General features: G+C 29.5%; 1 pseudogene; it reads right to left on the bottom strand.

Moving 5' to 3' along the window:
* LOC110663177 (aconitate hydratase, cytoplasmic-like) overlaps window positions 1–9,626 on the bottom strand; it is a 73,850-nt pseudogene extending 64,224 nt beyond the window's left edge.
* Window positions 9,627–19,127: the final 9,501 nt, after the last annotated feature.

The following is a 19,127-nucleotide window of genomic DNA, read 5'->3' as shown; positions in this document are numbered from 1 at the left end:
CTTTAGACCGAGATAGCACAGTTATCTTGTATATAGGTAGTTTGAGTTTGATACTGCTTTCATACTTGTACTGTGTATGGGTATATGGGCATCTGTTGGCTCCTACTAGTTATATATGGAGGTAGGTGTTGATCAAGATGGAATCTGTTCCTCTAAGTAAATAGAAATAAAATCCTATGTTCATTTAATTGTTCTTGATGTTTCAAGTTCTGCCAGACAGATAGATTTATTCGTAAAAGAGTTTCTGATGAGAAAAATCTTTTTAATCAAGAACCGAAATTAAAAGTGAACATAATATTCATAGCAAATGGAGTTTGACATAAACCATGACTCCAGCTTGAGTTGGGATTTTGTAATAGAGAGATTCTAGTGCATGGTAACATATGATTATAGGTTCATTTAAGGTAAACCTTATTACTAATTGGGTGGCCATGGCATGCTATGCTAGGTGTTAACCATGGTCTATGAGGTTCATAAAATGATTTAGAGAAATCATTTATGGTAAGAAAGAGTTCGATGATATTAAGAGTTGATATCATGTCTCATTGCCAATCGTGATGAGCCTCGTAAGTCACACACATACACCAGTTATCACCTATTTAAATATGATTTAATTAATTAATTAAAGAGTTTAATTGATTAATTAAATAGATTTGGTTTGCAATTAAATTGCAAAGTCCCTAGCATGACTTGAAACCAAATCTAGATTATTGAATGTGTAGTATAAATTAAATTTATATTTAAAGTGTTTAAATATGAATTTAATTGATGAGAAATTAATTAATAGAGATTAATTAATTAATTTATATTTGATATAAATTAATTAGAAGAAGAAAATAATTATTTTGGGTTAAGAACTCAAAATTAAGACACGGGCATTTTGGTCATTTCATTACAGTGACACGTGGCACCATGAGATGGTGACACATGGCATGACACATAAGCTTGCCAAATATTTTTAATCATGTAAGATGATTAAAATCAAGATTAAATATAGGTTTGACACTTGGCACAATGTGATTGGGTCACTTAAACCTAGAGCTAATCAAAAGGTGACATGTGGCTAGGGTTTAATGTGTTAACCTAGCTATTTAAGTGTGGTTATGAAAAGAAAACATAACCAGCAGCCTCTCCTCTCAATTGTCACGCCACTTTGAGCCTCTCCAGCTATTTCTCTTCATCTCTCATCAATTCAAAGAGATTAGCCATCAATCTCTTGAATTAAGAACACTAGAAATTGTTTCTAGTGTCCTGTTTACATCTCTAATCTCTTAAAAGGCAGAACTTGAATTTCTAATTAATAGAAAAGGCTTTAGAAGCTGTTCAAGGGCTGCCATAGGTGTTCTTGGTGTGGACAAGCTAGAGGGACAACATCTGGTGTCCTGAAGACGAATCTCAAAGGCGCAGACACGCTGCAGCACATCAAGAGGTTAGTGTAATCGTTCTTGATTTAATCTAGGGTTCTAAAATTAATCTGATTAATTTTAAAATCTTAAATGGCAAATACAGATCCAAAAACATATTAAAAGAGTTTTAATATGTTGTTTATCATTGAAATCAAATAGATAAAAATAAATCTTGCATGGTGCATGTGACCCTAGGTGAAAATTTTTGAATTCAATGGTATAATCTTGTGTTTTTCACGCTTCCGTTCCTTCATAAAGATCTGTCAAGATTTGAAATTACAAAAACATCTCAAATGGGAAATGAGAAAAACTCGCCAAGAGTTAGGATCTTTCTGCAAACAATTTGAAATAGGAACCAAAAACCCTACTCCAGATTGTAGAGGAAGTTGTAGCAGAAAACCTTACAAAAAATCATCCCAAAAATATAAAAACTCTTCAAAACCAGAAAAAGATTCATACTACAAAAAACTTCAAAAAAGACTAGTAAACCTAGTCCTCAATCCAAATCAAAGATAAAACATTTAACTTGCTACAAATGTGGTAACAAAGGCCACACTGCAATTTTTTGCAAGTTGAACAAAAAACTTCATGAGTTAAAATTACAAGAAAAAGTTATTAATAAGATAACTACTCTTTTAATTGAAACCGAAAGTGAGTCCAGTAATTCTGAACCCACAGAAAATGAAGAAGGATTACAAATTGATGAATTAATCACAAGTTCATCATCCAGTTCTGATTCCGAAATAGAAAATGAACTGTTTACAAAACCAAAATTGAAAATCAATGTTCTTTCAAAAGACCAAAAGTTATTCTTAGAAATCCTTACACAAGTTGGAGATTCTCAACTACAAAAGGAATTTTTAGGAAAACTTTTAAAAACCTTTGAAGAACAACCAATGCAAAAACCTTCTATTCTGCCCTCTATTGCAAAAAACACATATGACCTTACGGCCATGTTGGATAGGAAGAAGACTTCAAAACAACCAAACTGTTTCAGTCCAAAGCCTCCAGGAAGAAATAAAAGCTGTTAAGATCGAGCTTAAGGAAAAACAGGCACAGGACTCAGAAACACTTCAAAAATTACTTTCAAAACAAATCAATGAAGAAGTCGAAGAAGAAGATGAAGAAAATACTTTAGAAATTCAAAATCTTGAAAAACCTACAAAAGAATTTCTCTTCATCCTTAATGAGATTTCATCCAGAAAATATTTGATTCGAATTTCTATAATTTTTTTAAAAGATTTTAAGATTGATACAATTGCCTTGTTTGATACAGGTGCAGATTTAAATTATATTAAAGAAGGCATTGTTCCAAAGAAATTCCAAGAAAAAACTACTGAAAACCTTTCAGCCGCAAACAATTCCAAAATCAAAATTAATTACAAAACAGAGGCTTCAATAGCCAATTCAAATCTTATTCTAAAAACTTCATTTGTTTTAATAAAAGATATCAGTCATAGTGTCATTTTAGGGACGCCTTTCATCAATTTGATTACTCCCTACAAAGTCAACTATGATAGTATTTCTTTTAAAACAAAAAATCAAAATCTTGTTTTTCCTTTTGTTGAAAAACCCAAAACAAAGAATTTGAACATCATAAGGCTTATTCCATTTTTTATAATCAAATAAATGTTTTGGAACAGGAAACAAGACAACATTTACAAAAAAAATTTCATTAAACAAGCTTGTTTTCAAAAATCAATTTTTTGATTACTGTTTATTACAAACTAACCCTTGTGAGTTTTTGCAGATAACAGAATCATCCAACAATGGTGATTTAGTCCACTTTGGACCAATAGTCCTCTCCAAAATTCCTGCTCAAAAATTCAGAATTAATGTAGCCAAAACTGCATTTGTTCCCACGGAAAGGCACCAATGTTTATTAGACAATCTTTGGACTTTAATACAAAACAAAAAGTTAGGAGTAACAGCTCTCAATGCACTTTGTATTGAGTTCGAGAAAGCTAATAAATATGTGGCTGACCTCCTTAACAGAATTAAATATCATGAGGATCATATCATGGTAGCTCAATCATTCATTGAGCTTTTACAAAAACAAATTTTATACAAATCCATTACATCCAGAATTAGTCTATCAGATCCATCCACTTCTAACCAAAATCATCACCTTAAATTACAAAAACAGGAATTTGAAGGCCTAGGATCCCCACTGGATTCTAGTGTAAGAATACAAAAGCGAAGGACTGAAGGCCTAAGATCCCCACTAGATTCTAGTGTAAAATTACCATTGGCCCCACTGGTCAATGTGGATAATTATCACCACAGTGAAGTCCTTTTTGCTTCACTTGGTGCCAATAGGTCCTTAGAACTTTTCCAAACCCGTTGTCTTTCGAAGAAATTCAGGCAACAAGTTCTCAACGGTCTTCCTCAAGAGATCCGCGAGCAAATTCTGCAAACATCATCCAGTCCAGAACCAAAGAACAGCTGGATCTTCTTCAAAAATGTCTCGATTTTACAAAAAGCAATCAATAATGTCACAATGAATGGTCGTGGGAATGGAAGTACTATTCAAAATCCCGTTTTCATTGCACTCAGGAACATCCTAACCGATATCCTCTATGCTATCCAGACTGTGAACACAGCTTAGATTTCAGCATCCCCCGCTTCAAAACCACTCAGATGTCTGGAACTCGATATCTAGACGCCAGATAACTATTCAAATGGGGTATGTTAGCTGGAGTTCGAGTCACAAGATCTAATTGTGAAATGACAAAGTTTTTGGGAAATAGAGTCCTTCAAGAAGTAAGAAGACTATTATTCTTCCAAAAACTAGTCAACATACAAATTATTTCAACACCTCCAGAAATATTAGCAAATGGAGAACTACAACAAGCAATCCATTACTTCTACCTGGATACAAAACTTCCTCATCTCTATCATCTTCCGGATTGGCCATGCAATCATGAAGACTATTTCGTCCAACTCAACAAATGGCGAGCAAAGACAGTCGTCGAAAATTGGCGAAAACACCAATATCCAGAATATGCACTAATCCATACGGGCACATATTCTCGGATATTTGTTCATTATGAACATTTGCCAGGTCCAAAACCCTTTCATATTGAAACATGGTATGAAAATTATATGGTTCAGTATGAAAGTCACTACGACTTATCTTCTGTCTCGTCAGATGACGAAACAACTGACGACGATGAGACATGGCACAACTTACAAAACATGATGGAAGGATAAAAGAGTGGTCCCAGCTCCACTCCATAAAAAATAAAAAAATAAAAAAAAAAAAAAAAAAAAATTTAAGACCAGCAAAATTATCCTTTTTCTCTTCATTTTCCTTTATTTTAATCTTTGTAATCATTTTTTACTTTTGTAATATTCTCTTCCTTTATTTCAAAACCAGACAGGATACTGTTCACCTATCATATCTTGTACTGTTCACTTTCTACTATTCGCATGTGAAGGAGACAAGAAGCACTGTTCACACGTGAAGGCATCAAGTGGCAGACACTACAAAATTACAAAACTGCCCCTGGACATTTCTATATAAGGAGGCACTCACCCAAGGCAAAGGGAAGCTACTTCAAACCATTCTTCAAGCCTCTTAAGCCCAAGCTTCTCCCCTTCAAGCTTCAGAAGCCGAGAGAATCCGAAGAAGATCCTGAAGGAGTTTCACCCCGAGGTGAAGAAGGAGCAAGAAGGTTGATTCACTTCCCATCCTGCCCTACCTCTACCTCACCTACAAACCCTGTAACTTCCTTGTAGTAGATCTTAGGAAGCTCATGTGTTGAGCAACCTTTGTAAGTCCTACCCGGAATTACATCTCCAAAACTTTTGTACAAATCTTACAAAATTTATAAGATTTTGAAGTAAGTTTTCTTCAATTTCTTTTACAAAATTTATAATTTATTTCTTTAACATGCATATGGTCGGTTCAACCGCCTAATCTGCATAAATATACGTATATATATTCATAACGGACTGACTCTGCCGCCTATTGAATATATACATGTATATTCATATTTAAATTTCAAGTTTAATTTTTGTTTTTGTTAAGTATATATATTCTTAACGGACTGGCTCTGCCGCCTATAGAATATATATATTTAATCTTTAATTTACAAATTTAATTTTCATTTCTGAAGATTTCCCTTTCTTGTACATTTTGTTTATTTCTTTAGTTATTTATATATTGTTCAAGATCTAGATTGTTGCTTCTTCCCTGTTATCTCATCCCCCTTTATATATATATATATATATATATATATATATATATATATATATATATATATATATATATATATATATTCTTAATTTGTTATTTTATCTTGAGCCTTTTAAGTTTGAAGTTTAACTTATTTATTACTGTAAAATAAATGACAGCTTCATAATAAGAAAAGAAATCGGCTATTTCAAGAACGCTTGGACAATTTAGTATATGTGAAGTATAATAGAACGTTGCTATGCCGACACACTTTTGGAGATATCACAACACCTGTTGACTTGGCAAATATTGACGAAAGTAATAAATGGTTGCTTGGTAAATTAGAAAAAGGCGATGGGGATGATGATGATGATAATGATTCTCTTATTTTCATGGATGACGTATTGACTTGGGGTAATGTTGGTAGAGCAGCTAGAGTTTCTGAATCTCGTTATGAATCAAGATCGACTGCAAGATCAACACCAGTTGAAACTCCATCATTTCTAAGGCCTCGTGCAATGAGAGGTGCATCCTCTTCGCAAGTTGATGATGATGAAGAAGAGGAAGAGTTTGTGATGGCCACTGTTGAAAATGAAGATGATTTTAAAAATCTTGATGATGAGTAGTTTTAGTTATAAGTTTTTTATGTACTTCTTGCATTTTGTTTATTAAGACTTACAACTTATTTTTATTTATTAAAGTCTAAACTTCTATAATTTATATTTTCTATTATATGACTTATGACTTATATTTAATTTTTTATTTATTATGTATAATTTTATAGTATCACTTTTATCATATACATAAGCTGAAAATTCAGGTATGAACTATTTCTTTTTCTAACATCTTTTATTATTATGTGTGTTGTTACTTATGCTATATATTTTAATTTTACAGTCTCATACTCTCACTTGTATCTTATACTTAAACTAGAAATACAGGTATGCACTAGTTTCAATTTCTCTTATTTTAGATATAGACGTAGTGTAAATGATGTTTTTTTTTTCTTTTTAATATGCTTTTTTACTTATTAATTATTTAAAAATATGAATATATATATATATATAATTTAAGCAAGTAAAGGTTATGGTGCCTTGCTTCAAAAAGGCCCTTGCCTCGCCTCTCGCCTAAAGCTATAGAGTACTCTATCGCCTTAGTGTCGCCTTTCGCCTCGATAACACTAAATAATAATAATAATAATAATAATAATAATAATAACAATAAAAGAATAGCTAAAATTGAAAAAGTGGGTAAAGGTTTGGAATTTTTTGGCCATTTGGCCTTTTATGATCAAAATGCATAGCCTTTTTATGAGAGCAATTGAAGTTACTAGATTAATTTGTTTAGGGAAGAGTTCCAAAACCAGTTTCAAAAGCAAAAACTGAATGAAAAATCCGAGTGCTTTTATCCTGAATTGCAAGATTATACAATACTCACCAGAGGATTGATCTTGTTGGAATCACCTCCAAGATTGCTCATGGCATCACGCATTGAAGCAAGGTCAACAACAGCTGGTACTCCAGTAAAATCCTGGTGAAAGAAGAGACAAATGGAGACATGAAGAAATTCTTATCACAACAACAGTAATTACCAGGGTTATGACATACCTCCAAGAGAACACAGGCAGGCTTGAAGGGAATTTCAACTAGTTTTGGTGATGTATTTTCCCAATCAATGATCTTTTCAGCATCTTCTTTTGTGACTTGGAATTTGTCACAGTTACGAATTGCAGATTCAAGGAGGATTCTGACAGAATAAGGCAGCTTATCTGTTATGGAACAAGGAAGCACACATCATTGATGTTATACTCAACAGACAATAATTTGCTACTGATAGAACATCACAATGTTGTCTCGATAACTATACTAGCTAGCTATACTAGCCAATTTAATATGTTCAAACTAACTATTAACTAAAGAACTTCACAAGATATGGAGAACATTCCTGCAAACTTGATTATAAACTTGATTATGAAGAACGAACTGAAGTCAATATAGCATCATCTAATGCGACAACCAATATTATGATAACTCGCTAGTTACCATCACCATAATATGCCTGAAATGAGAACTGATATGGAGAACAGGGACTAAATATATGAAGCATGTGTACTAAAATCTCAGCAAAAAGTTTAGAAACTTACCAATCCTTGGATCATTTAGCGCAGGCAGACTATAGAACTTCCCAAAATCACCACCACCTGGGTTGGGAAGAGTTGTAAAGACTCCCTTGAAAGGATGTTCAGAAGCTGAAATGGAAAAACAAATTTAAAAAGAAAAAAAAAAAACTGAATACCTAGCTTATCCAGAGCTAAAACTCTTAAATAAATGGCACAGTTTGATCTTATATTGATAAAGCAGCAAGCACTTGCGGTAGAATTTGAAGTACAAGAAAAGCCATACATTAAAATGTTTCGTTATTTGAATGAACTCCTTAAAAATTCTTTTTTTTTTAGTTGTTCTAAGAAGTACGGCAGGCCACGGATACTATTGAAAACGACATGAGATACACAAAACACCCAAATAAAATTCCAAATATTGGCATTAATCCAATGAAAAATAACTATTAAATTGTAAAATAAATACACTTTTTTACATATCTGGAATTTCAAGCAAGAAATTATAACGTTTGACTGACCAAAATCAACTATCCAGCTTAATTAAAGAGACTCTATTCATTTTCCATTTCCCACCTGGGTTGGGAAGAGTTGTAAAGACTCCCTTGAAAGGATGTTCAGAAGCTGAAATGGAAAAACAAATTTAAAAAGAAAAAAAAAAAACTGAATACCTAGCTTATCCAGAGCTAAAACTCTTAAATAAATGGCACAGTTTGATCTTATATTGATAAAGCAGCAAGCACTTGCGGTAGAATTTGAAGTACAAGAAAAGCCATACATTAAAATGTTTCGTTATTTGAATGAACTCCTTAAAAATTCTTTTTTTTTAGTTGTTCTAAGAAGTACGGCAGGCCACGGATACTATTGAAAACGACATGAGATACACAAAACACCCAAATAAAATTCCAAATATTGGCATTAATCCAATGAAAAATAACTATTAAATTGTAAAATAAATACACTTTTTTACATATCTGGAATTTCAAGCAAGAAATTATAACGTTTGACTGACCAAAATCAACTATCCAGCTTAATTAAAGAGACTCTATTCATTTTCCATTTCCCAAACACAAAAAAACAGCAGATGCCTTTTTTTTATTTTTATACTGATTTACTCTAACCAAACTAAATATTGCGATCATTCGAACTAGCTGAAAACGGACTCGCAAAAGGCAAAACAAGCATTACAAGATTCCAAATGCAAGCATATCAAGCTCAGGAACGTAAAATAAACAAAATCAACCACTCCAAATTTATGGGAAATCACTATCACTGTACCCATAGTGGCGATCTTTCGCTGGAATCGTTCTGTCACAGGAGCAACGGCTCTGATCTGAGGACGGAGACTAACCGGCGACTGCCAACGGACACCGTGGCTCCAGCTTGGGACGGAGGGCCAGACAGCAGCAGAGAAGCTGAGAGATCGGCATTGAGTAGTATTGACGAGAGAAGAAGGAGAGACCTTAGGAGGAGACGAAGAAGCGTGAGCGGAGGCTCTAGTAATGGAAGAAGAAAGAGAAGAGGAAAGTCTAGCCCTAGACGCTCTGAGGAGCGCAGAGGCTGAGGCTGAAGCCGCTGTATACATGACGAACTTCACATAAAAAATCACAAAATTTACAGACAAGGAAGAAGCTGAGATACAAATAGAGATTGCAGATGATTTAAAAAAGCGAGGGCGTGTGGAGAGCAATGGAGGCCTGGAAGTACAAATTACTGGTTCAGAGACTGTTAAACGGACGCCGGGGACAATCAGGTGCGGTGAGATATTTCTCCAAAACGGGTTTAGCTCAATCATTGTCCTCCACGTTAGCACAACAGAATACTGCATCCTTGCCGGAAATTACTTTTCTAGGAGACTGAAGGGAAAACCAGGTGGACCTTTGAGCAGGGGATAACGAGGCAAAGTTTGGGTAGTTTCACAAGTGGCATCGTATTATTCCCTCTTTCTCATTCAAAACTGCTAGCGAAAGCTACGTCATTGATTTGGAGATAGAGTTGGCCAGCGGTCCGGGCCGGTTCGTTTCCCGGTTAAAACCGCAGGTTTTATTTTTGGTTTTGGTTAGGGCCGGTTCCCAATTGTTTTGATTCCGACAGTTCTAGCTATGACAGTTTCGATTGAGGTTGACGGCGGTTTCGGTTTTAATTTTTGAAAGCTGAAATTCATCGGTTGAATTTGCTTTGATTTTAATTTTAATAAATGTCCGTGCAAAAGCATATGGATAATGGATGTATTAATTTTTAAATTTTAGTATTTAAATTATTAATATATTTATATTTATAATTAATATTAATCAATTATAATACAATAAATATAAATTTAATATTGTATAAATTACTAAAAGAACTTTTTTTTTTCGGTGGACACTAAAAGACATATCTTTAAAATGTATTAAATATATAAAATTTTAAAAAAATAATTATTAGTATAAATTTATATTAATATTTTAAATAATTAAAAATTATATAAATAAAAAGAAAAATAAAACATAAAAAATATACTTCTATTTAAAAAACTGCAATCAATTTATTTTAAATATAATATTACCAATTAATATATTTTATTATTTTTTAATTTATGTATTTAAAGTTGATTATAAAATTTTAAGAGTTGAATAAGTAATTAAATAATATTTGTTAAGTGCAATAATATGATATTATTTAAATAATATTATGTAAATTATATATTAATTATATGTAAATTATATATTAATTATATGTAAATAGACTTAATGTAGGAGATATTTAAGTAGATAATATTGTAATATATTATAGATATAATATATATTTATAATTAATATATATTAATATATTATAAATTACTTTATAATAATAATTATTTATTATAATATTAATAGGTAACTATTTTATTATTTATAATTTACATATAATAGAGAATACTACGTAATAATATCCTGATGAAAGATGTCACGAATTAGCCACGTAACAATACTATAAAAGAGAATATCATGTGTCAGACTTTTTCATTAATTATTTTAAATTTTATTTTTATTATTTTTATCTCTCAAATTTTTTAATAAAAATTTCATAATATAAATAATTAAAATCTATATTTTTATGTGTGTGTTAATATATTATAAGATAATAATTGTTGCTTATTATAATATTAATATAATAATTATTAAATAATTTATAACTCATATATAATAATATAATATCACATATCAGACTCTCTGTTAGTTATTAATCACATGACAATATTATGAAAAAAATATCATATTTCAGATTCTGTTACGTATTAATTACGTAATAATATCATAAAAAAGAATATCGCATAATAATTTTTAGAGAATATCTTTCTGCTTTTATATATATACTCATTCAATTTTTATTATTTTCATGTTCTTTTAATATATATATATAATTAAAAGGTTTATACGGTGGATATCCTTTTCTTTTTTCTTTGAAATGCCCGTGGATATCCTTTTCAGTATAAAAACTTTCCCACTTTTTTATTACATCAATATAAGTCCAAAAAAACTACTTTTAATATGTTAAATAAAAGAACTTAAACATTTAAAAGCGTCTTACACATAAATTTAATATTTGATATATATACATTTATAATAATAATAATAATTAAATTTTAATATAGAATTAAAATTAAAATTAATTATTATTATTATTATTATTTAATTAAAAATTAATTATTAAAATAAATAAATAAATGTATCGACATACATTCTTTAAAGTTAAAAATAAATGTAATATTTGCAGTAATATTATTAAATTAATTAAAACATAAAAAAAATTTAAAAAAAAAATTATAAGAAAAAAATGTCTAGCAACCTTTCTTGCAGGGGAGGACGGGCGTGCGTCCTGACTACTCCATGTGATATTTTTATTATTATTTCTTTTAACAAAGCTGATTCAATTTAATCTGATTCAAGGGTGGAAAGAAGCAGTAATCGGCCTCTTAGATATCGGTTTCGGTCTGAGTCGGCTCATAAATTAGTTGTTGACCCATTTTGATTTTTGTTTCATCGGCCGGACCTATTTGGAGAATTTTTAGGGTCTACTAGTGCTCACCAATGAGATATAGTCACGTGGTCATCGAAGGCACGTGGCATTGGCAACATTGAAGGGTAGGCGACCTTTGGCAGCATTTGAATTTTGAACCCAAACGGGCATAGAAAAAGAAAAGGCTAATGCCAAGTGCAGAAGATTGAAACGGTGTCGATTCGCCGACGGAGACCCGAGTGCGGGGCCACCACCAAATCATGGTTCTTTTTTAAAAATAAAATATCTGACCTGATATATAAAAGGCAGAATTATAAGAAAGTTATTTTTTTTAATAAAAAAAACTTTAATTTTCTTTTAAATTAAGAAAGTATTTTCTGATTTTTTTTAAGTATCACAATGTTAAAAATGTAAAAAAAATATTTTCTGAAAAATATTTTTTTTATAAAATAAATAGAGCCATAAAATTTATTTGGATAAGTGAATAAGGACAAATAACGAAATGATAAATACAGAAAAGAGGTGGAGAACTATGATTAAAAAAAAATTATATTTAGGTATTATTTATTTTATAAAAAAATAATTTATATTAAAAAATATTTTTATAAAAATATTTTTTTATTTAATTATAATATTAAATTAATAATATATATTTATATCATTTATGTATAGATATTTTTATATTTTAATAAAATTATTAAAATTTAAAAAATAAAAAATAATTTTTTTAAAAAAAAAGTCATTTTCCTTATAAATATTTAATTTTTTTTAATTTAAAAAATATTTTTTTATTAACTTAATTTTTTACGTGTCCCAATTTCTTAAAAATGTGAAAATATTTTTCAAGAAATATTTTTAATAAAACAAATAAAATCTTAGTAAAAAATGAATTAATAAAAAAATAAAAAAAATACAATGTATATATTCTTTAAATTTAAAAAAAGATGATGAAATAATAAATTTAAAGAGTATAAAAATAAAAATAATTATGACTCTCATCTCTTTCTTCTTATTTTTCTTTATATTTTAATTTAAAATATAAAAATTTAAACTTTTTAAAAATAATAAAAAATATAACTTACCATTATTTGTCCTTACTTCCTAACTCACTTCTTTCACACCAGAAAATATAAGTTACTCATGTTTCCTCGTCCTTATTTTTAACCCTCCTTCACCCTTATTCAAACTGGGGCTGAAGAACCTGTGTAAGTCCGAATGAGTTGGCTGCTTCTGGTTGATTGGAGTTGGCAAATTGGAACTTCTACACTGTTTCGAAATCAAGGGCTCAAAGGATCAGACAAAAAAAAAAAAAAAAGCAAAGGAGAAAAATAAAATAAAAATTCAAAAGTTGCATGAAATGAAGGAACCTTTTACTCCATGAGCTTCAGAGGCTCAATTCAATTCCAGTCATTTGACCATATTTAGTTTTTTAGCTTTCATTTTTTTGTGTACAATTTTTCTTCCTCTTTTAAATCAATGACTAAGAAATCATATTGAGTTGGTCCACCCATTAATTATATTTAATTAAATGATTAGTTTGATCTAATTTGATATTTTTTTAATTATTTTCATTCTAAAAGTTATTTTTTAATTTATTACTTTTAAAATTTCAAAAATCATGTTATTTTTCAGTTAACTATTTTTAATATTTTATATTTACGTAAAATGTATTTTAATTATATTATTTTTTATATTATATAATTATTTAATTAAAATTATTTTAAAATTTTATATGTACAAATAAATAACTATTTAAATTTTAATCACTATATTATTATTGGACTATCCTTGTACTACTCACCACCGAATATGGTAGCCTGGTGGTTAACCTGATAAGATAGTCTTATCCTACTCTAGTTCGACTCTTCACGCTAACATGATAACTAAATATTTTTTCTGCTTAAGAGTGCAATAGAAGGAGACAATGGATTGTTTAATAGTTCACCTTATTAGATGTCATATTAGATTCAGTAATATATCTCTTTCTATGAAGTTGAATTAAATCGAGAATGTCAACCAATGACCATGAGCCTCGGGTTTAAAAGATTATGACTATCATACATGAATAACCCTCATTTATTAGCTTTAAAAAAAAAAAAGAAATCCTTGTAATAATCCACCATGAGTATGTTAAACTTGAGAGTTTATAGGATTATGTGTCACCATTTCTACTAAAAGCAATTATTAATAATAGAAGGAAACTTTATTTTCTTTTAAGGTATTGTAGAGTCTCGTATATTATGTGTTATAAGCGGGTAAAGAGGCTTTGAAATGCGCCCTTTTAGTATATTGTCTAGCGTGAAACCGTTAGTTCCTAGAGTCCAGACGAAACTGAAACTATCAAATTGTGAAGGCCAAAAGTGACAGTAAAAATGAAAATTTTAAATATTTAAACAGGTGAATAAAAATTTAATATATTAATTGGATCTAATTAATATATTTAAATTAATTAAAATTTTAATTAATTTTTCACATCTTCATTATTACTATATATATTAAAATAGAGTTTTAACCTTAAGAAGAGTAAAATAATTTCATTACCCGTTCCCAAACTCCGCAAAAATAAAAGCAAAATGGGCTGGCACCCACAAAGCAACCTACATCCATATATTGAACAAAGCTTTAAAAAGCTAACTTTATTTTGATTCTTTGGACTCAACTTCACCAACTCCAACAGATATTCAGAGTGCCAATTTGAAATATAAATCATATTTGGGTTAAAAAAATTCAAAAAAAAAAATCATATTCTAACATTTCATTACTATTCACACTATCCCACTGTCTCAGAAATGGCCGTTCTTAATGCTGAGGTGAACCCTGGACTGGACAATGCGACCCATCATGAAAAGGAAAAACAAAACGCTTTGCCCTTTACAGAAAATTATTATTATTATTATTATTATTAGTAAGAGAAAGCATTCTTTTACTGTTATTAAGATGGACAATGCGGCCATCTTAATATTGTTTTTAAGAACCATGAAAGTATGCTCTTACCTAATTTTTTTTTTTCAAATTAGTCATTTTATCTATGTCGATATTATGTAGATTATTTATTATTTTATTTTAATGATATAATTTAACGTTTATTTTTTTTATATTTTATAAAATTATATTAACAATTAGTTTCTTAATTAATTATGTGAAATGCAAATTAAATGTGTATTAAAATTTTGAATAATTATTTGCTTATCAAAATTAAATTAAAATTTTATATCTTAAATGATTATTATTTTTTTTATTTAAATATTATCTCATAAAAATATATTAATATAATATCTTTGTAGTATGATTGTAATTAAGAAAAGACTATGTAAGATTAAAAATATATATTCATGATAACAAATATAATAATAAGTATGCTCCAACATATTATCTTAAGTATTATGTTAATATTTAAGAAATAATAATAAAATTCCCCATATCCAATATTCAAGAGAAATGAGTAGTGAATTTATTTTTAAATATTAATAAATAAATTTTTTAATAGTAGATGATATAATTTTTTAAGTTAATTAATGCGCCACGTTACTATATTTTAAGTTATTTAATGTGAAATGTGATAATTTTTTAATAGCGGCAAATATAATTTTATAATAGTAGTTTATATAATTTTATATATAATATAATTTTTTTAATTACAGTCGATATATTTTATATTTGATATAAATTTTTAAATAATAGTTGATGTAATTTTTTAATAGTTTCTTGTATAATATTGCACATGATAAATGATATAAAAATTATGCACTATTTAATTTTAAATTTTGAAATAAGTTAATTAATAGATTATTTATATTATTTTTTAAATCAATTAATACATCATGCGACAATTTTTTAATAGCATCTGTACAATTTTTTTAAATTGGTTAATACGCTATGTGGCAATTTTTTTTTTAAATTTGTTTCGTATGACATGTAGCGATATTTGAATCACATCTGATATAATTTTGTAATAACAACTTATATAATTTGTACCTTAAATTATTTGTTTAATATTAATTAATATAATTTTATAATAGTAACTAATATAATTTCATATTTGATAAAAGATATTAAGATCACGGCTAGTGGAATTGGAACTACTTCTTAAAAGACTAAGGGTCTATTTGGTATTACTGTTGAAACTATTATTGAGAAAATCACTTTTTTAAATATACTAATCAGAGAATATTAAAAAATAATTTAAAATTAAATTTAATAAATTTTAGTAATGAGAATACTAAAATAACAAAATAACTTTTTTTAAATTATTTTTTTCAACAGCAAATAAAAATAGATGCTTTTAATTAGAAAAATACTTTTAGCCCTCCAAAAGTAATGTCAAATAGACAGTAAAAGTGACAAATATAAAGTAATGGAACAATTAAAAGTGCGGTCAAACCAATTCCATAGTGGGGAAGGATTTCTCTAGGGATGAGCATTCAGTCATTTCGGTTCAAAACTGAACCAAACAGATCAAACCAAATAAACCAACCTCCTTAAAATTTTAAACCGAACTGAAACCAAATTAAATAAAAATTGAACCTAATCAAATAGAATTAATTTGGTTTGGTTCTGTTCAAAAATTCGGTTTTCATGTACATGAGCAAAGCATAACAGTAGATGAGAGGAAAACTAATGTTTTCCTTAAATGTCAGCTCTTAATCTCTAACTACAATTGCAATTCTCAAAAATCAAAATCAAAATACAAAAATTAGTTCGAAGACCAAAATGAAACAAATTTAATCAATAATCAAAATAAATCTCATTTAAAATTAAGAACAAATAAAATGGCATAAGGTAATGAAACAGCTAAATTTAATGATTATCTCATTATCTCATTCATACACCATTAAAGATCACCTTCAACCTAAAATCATTTACTAATCCACAATGTAATATCAAGAACAACAAAAGTCCATTAACCCAATTGATAAAAAAAATTTCATTACTTCAAAATCACAGTTATTTAAAACAATATAAAATAGTAGAAAATAAATTAAAAAAGTAAAGGAAAAAAGAAAGGGAGAAGCTATGGTGCTGCTGTGCTATGGCATTGTGGCTCTTTCAAGCATGATAACTCTAATCTCTGAAAAAGAATATTATGTCTGTGTGATGCTTCGGGTAAAAAGGGATGAATCTAAACGTGTTAAAGAGCTTTGCGGTGCTGTGGCACTAAATGGAAAAGTAGAGATGAAAATCAGGCAAGCAAGAGAATAGGTAAGGAGGGAGGTAGAGAAGAAAATAGGATTTGTGAAAGAAAGAAGAGATGGGGATGAGGAAGTAGGTGGTGGTGGCTAAAAATTTTCAAAAGAAATGGAGGAAGAACATGGGTTAGTAGGGTTTCTAAAAAGAGTGAATTTATATGATGAAATGGATGGCTGAGATAGACTTTCAAGGAATGGAGGATTAAAATTATGAGTTAATAAAATTGAAAAAAAATGAAAGGAAAAAGGGTGATGGTGAGTCTTGAACCTAGGACCCAAAACTATTAAAAGAGAGGTTAATCATTTAAGCTATGTAAGGCATCATCATAAGTAAACTCTCCATGTAACGCCTTCACTTTAGCTAATCCGTACATTCTACAGTTCCGGTGACTAATGACTGTCAGGACAGTCAGAATATATGGAACTATATTTAGACTAGAGTGAGGAGTCATAAATAACCCAAATAATGATAAGAAAAATTAAGGAAAAATTTTAGAAATAAAATACAACAAGATTAAATGAGCTGGTGCTCCAGCGATGGGTGACCTAACGGGAAGCGACTATGAAGACAGTTGCCGACTCTACACCCATGGGAAAACCCTATAAAATAATTGTTGGGACTCTAGTAGAGAGTTATTGAGTCTTCGATGACAAGAGAATGCCATGAAAATGCTAAGAAAATTTTATCAATTGGTACATACAATTTTAGCTCGTTAAGCTAAACGAAGGGCATTTTGGTTATTTCACTTCAAAAATGATTTTTGACCAACTTGACCATTTAAGTAAGTGAGATCCATGCCCTAAAATATGAATAAATATTGCTAAAAATCTAATTAAAAATGATAAAAGAAAGAAAGAAAAGAAAGAAAATGAAATTTAATTTAGAAATATGACATCATGCATGTGTAAGCATGATGCAATTAAAAAGAGCTCTATCCAATTACAATTTGACAAACCCATTTATAAGACATAAAAGAGATCAAATTAAAAGAAAAATTCATTCATCTTCTTCTTCACTCATGATAGTCGAACCTCCTGTCACACCTTATCCCTTGTAAGGCATGACATGTTCCCGTAGCATGCCTAATGAATCACCGAACTTCACTTATCGATAACCCATTAGTTATGCTACAAAGGATTTTAAAACAAACCATAGCTTTTTATCTTATCAATTCTTTTGCGAAAAACTGTATGAGAATAGTTAAAATTCCATGCAAACATTCATTGGAAATAATGATAGACTAAATATTGCAAAAGTTACATTTTCATAAGTCTCAAAGTAAAATACAAAATAATTACAAACTCAAAATGTGATAGCAATGCAATGTTTTTAAATACAAACTGCACAATGTCCGTACATCCATGCATATAGGTACAAAATACATCAAAAGGAAATTACAGGGGTATGACTACAATATATACCCACAAATAATACCAAAATGCTGCTTCCAAGTCTCTCACTCGGCAGCCTTCTCCTTTCCCTTACCTGCGACAGCATAAAGAAGCTATCGCTGAGTATATCACTCAGTGGAGCACAACTAATAACTTTAAAACTTAAAGTAAAACATAATTTGTCAAAGCATAATAAATCACATTTTTCTTAAGCATGAAAACTTCACAATAGTTCTAAGTTCATAAGAGCCATTTATTGGAATAACATTTCAAATGAGAAATCACACTTCATAAATCTCAATTCACAAAGCATTAGTGTTGCCAACATCAACACACAGTTCAGGCCATGACACAAAATTTTACGATCAGTGCCGTGTTGTACACCACGACAAAGCAATCTCAACCTCACTAACCGTTATTAATGAGGGAAGGGCTAGCTAATGAGTACTCATGTAGTCTTACCCCACTAACCATTATTAATGGGAGACATAATCAATATCAATTATAAAACCCCAAGTAGCCGTTACTACTGGGGAGTTCCGAAGGGATTGTCATGCTAACTGTGGTTTCAAAACAACTTTCAAGAGTTTCTAAATCAATAATCATGTTTGCAAAGCAATAGCATATTCAAATCATCATAAAATCCATAAAAGGGGTGGCAACACACAAATTCCTCAAATACAAGAAAAAAACATACCTCATTCAAAATAAACTCATTTCAAATCAAACTCATTCAAATAAACTTATTCAAATCAATTTACGAAGCTAAAACAAAGAAAAATGTTAGTTGTGCACAAACCTTCAATGCTCTCCTTTATTGTTACCTACTTCTCCTTGTCCGTTCCAACTTCTCTTTCTACTGAAAATAC

The sequence above is a fragment of the Hevea brasiliensis genome, chromosome 7 (assembly GCF_030052815.1).
Source record: "Hevea brasiliensis isolate MT/VB/25A 57/8 chromosome 7, ASM3005281v1, whole genome shotgun sequence".
In the NCBI taxonomy this organism is placed as follows: domain Eukaryota; kingdom Viridiplantae; phylum Streptophyta; class Magnoliopsida; order Malpighiales; family Euphorbiaceae; genus Hevea; species Hevea brasiliensis.
This window is presented reverse-complemented; position numbering and strand designations above follow the sequence as displayed.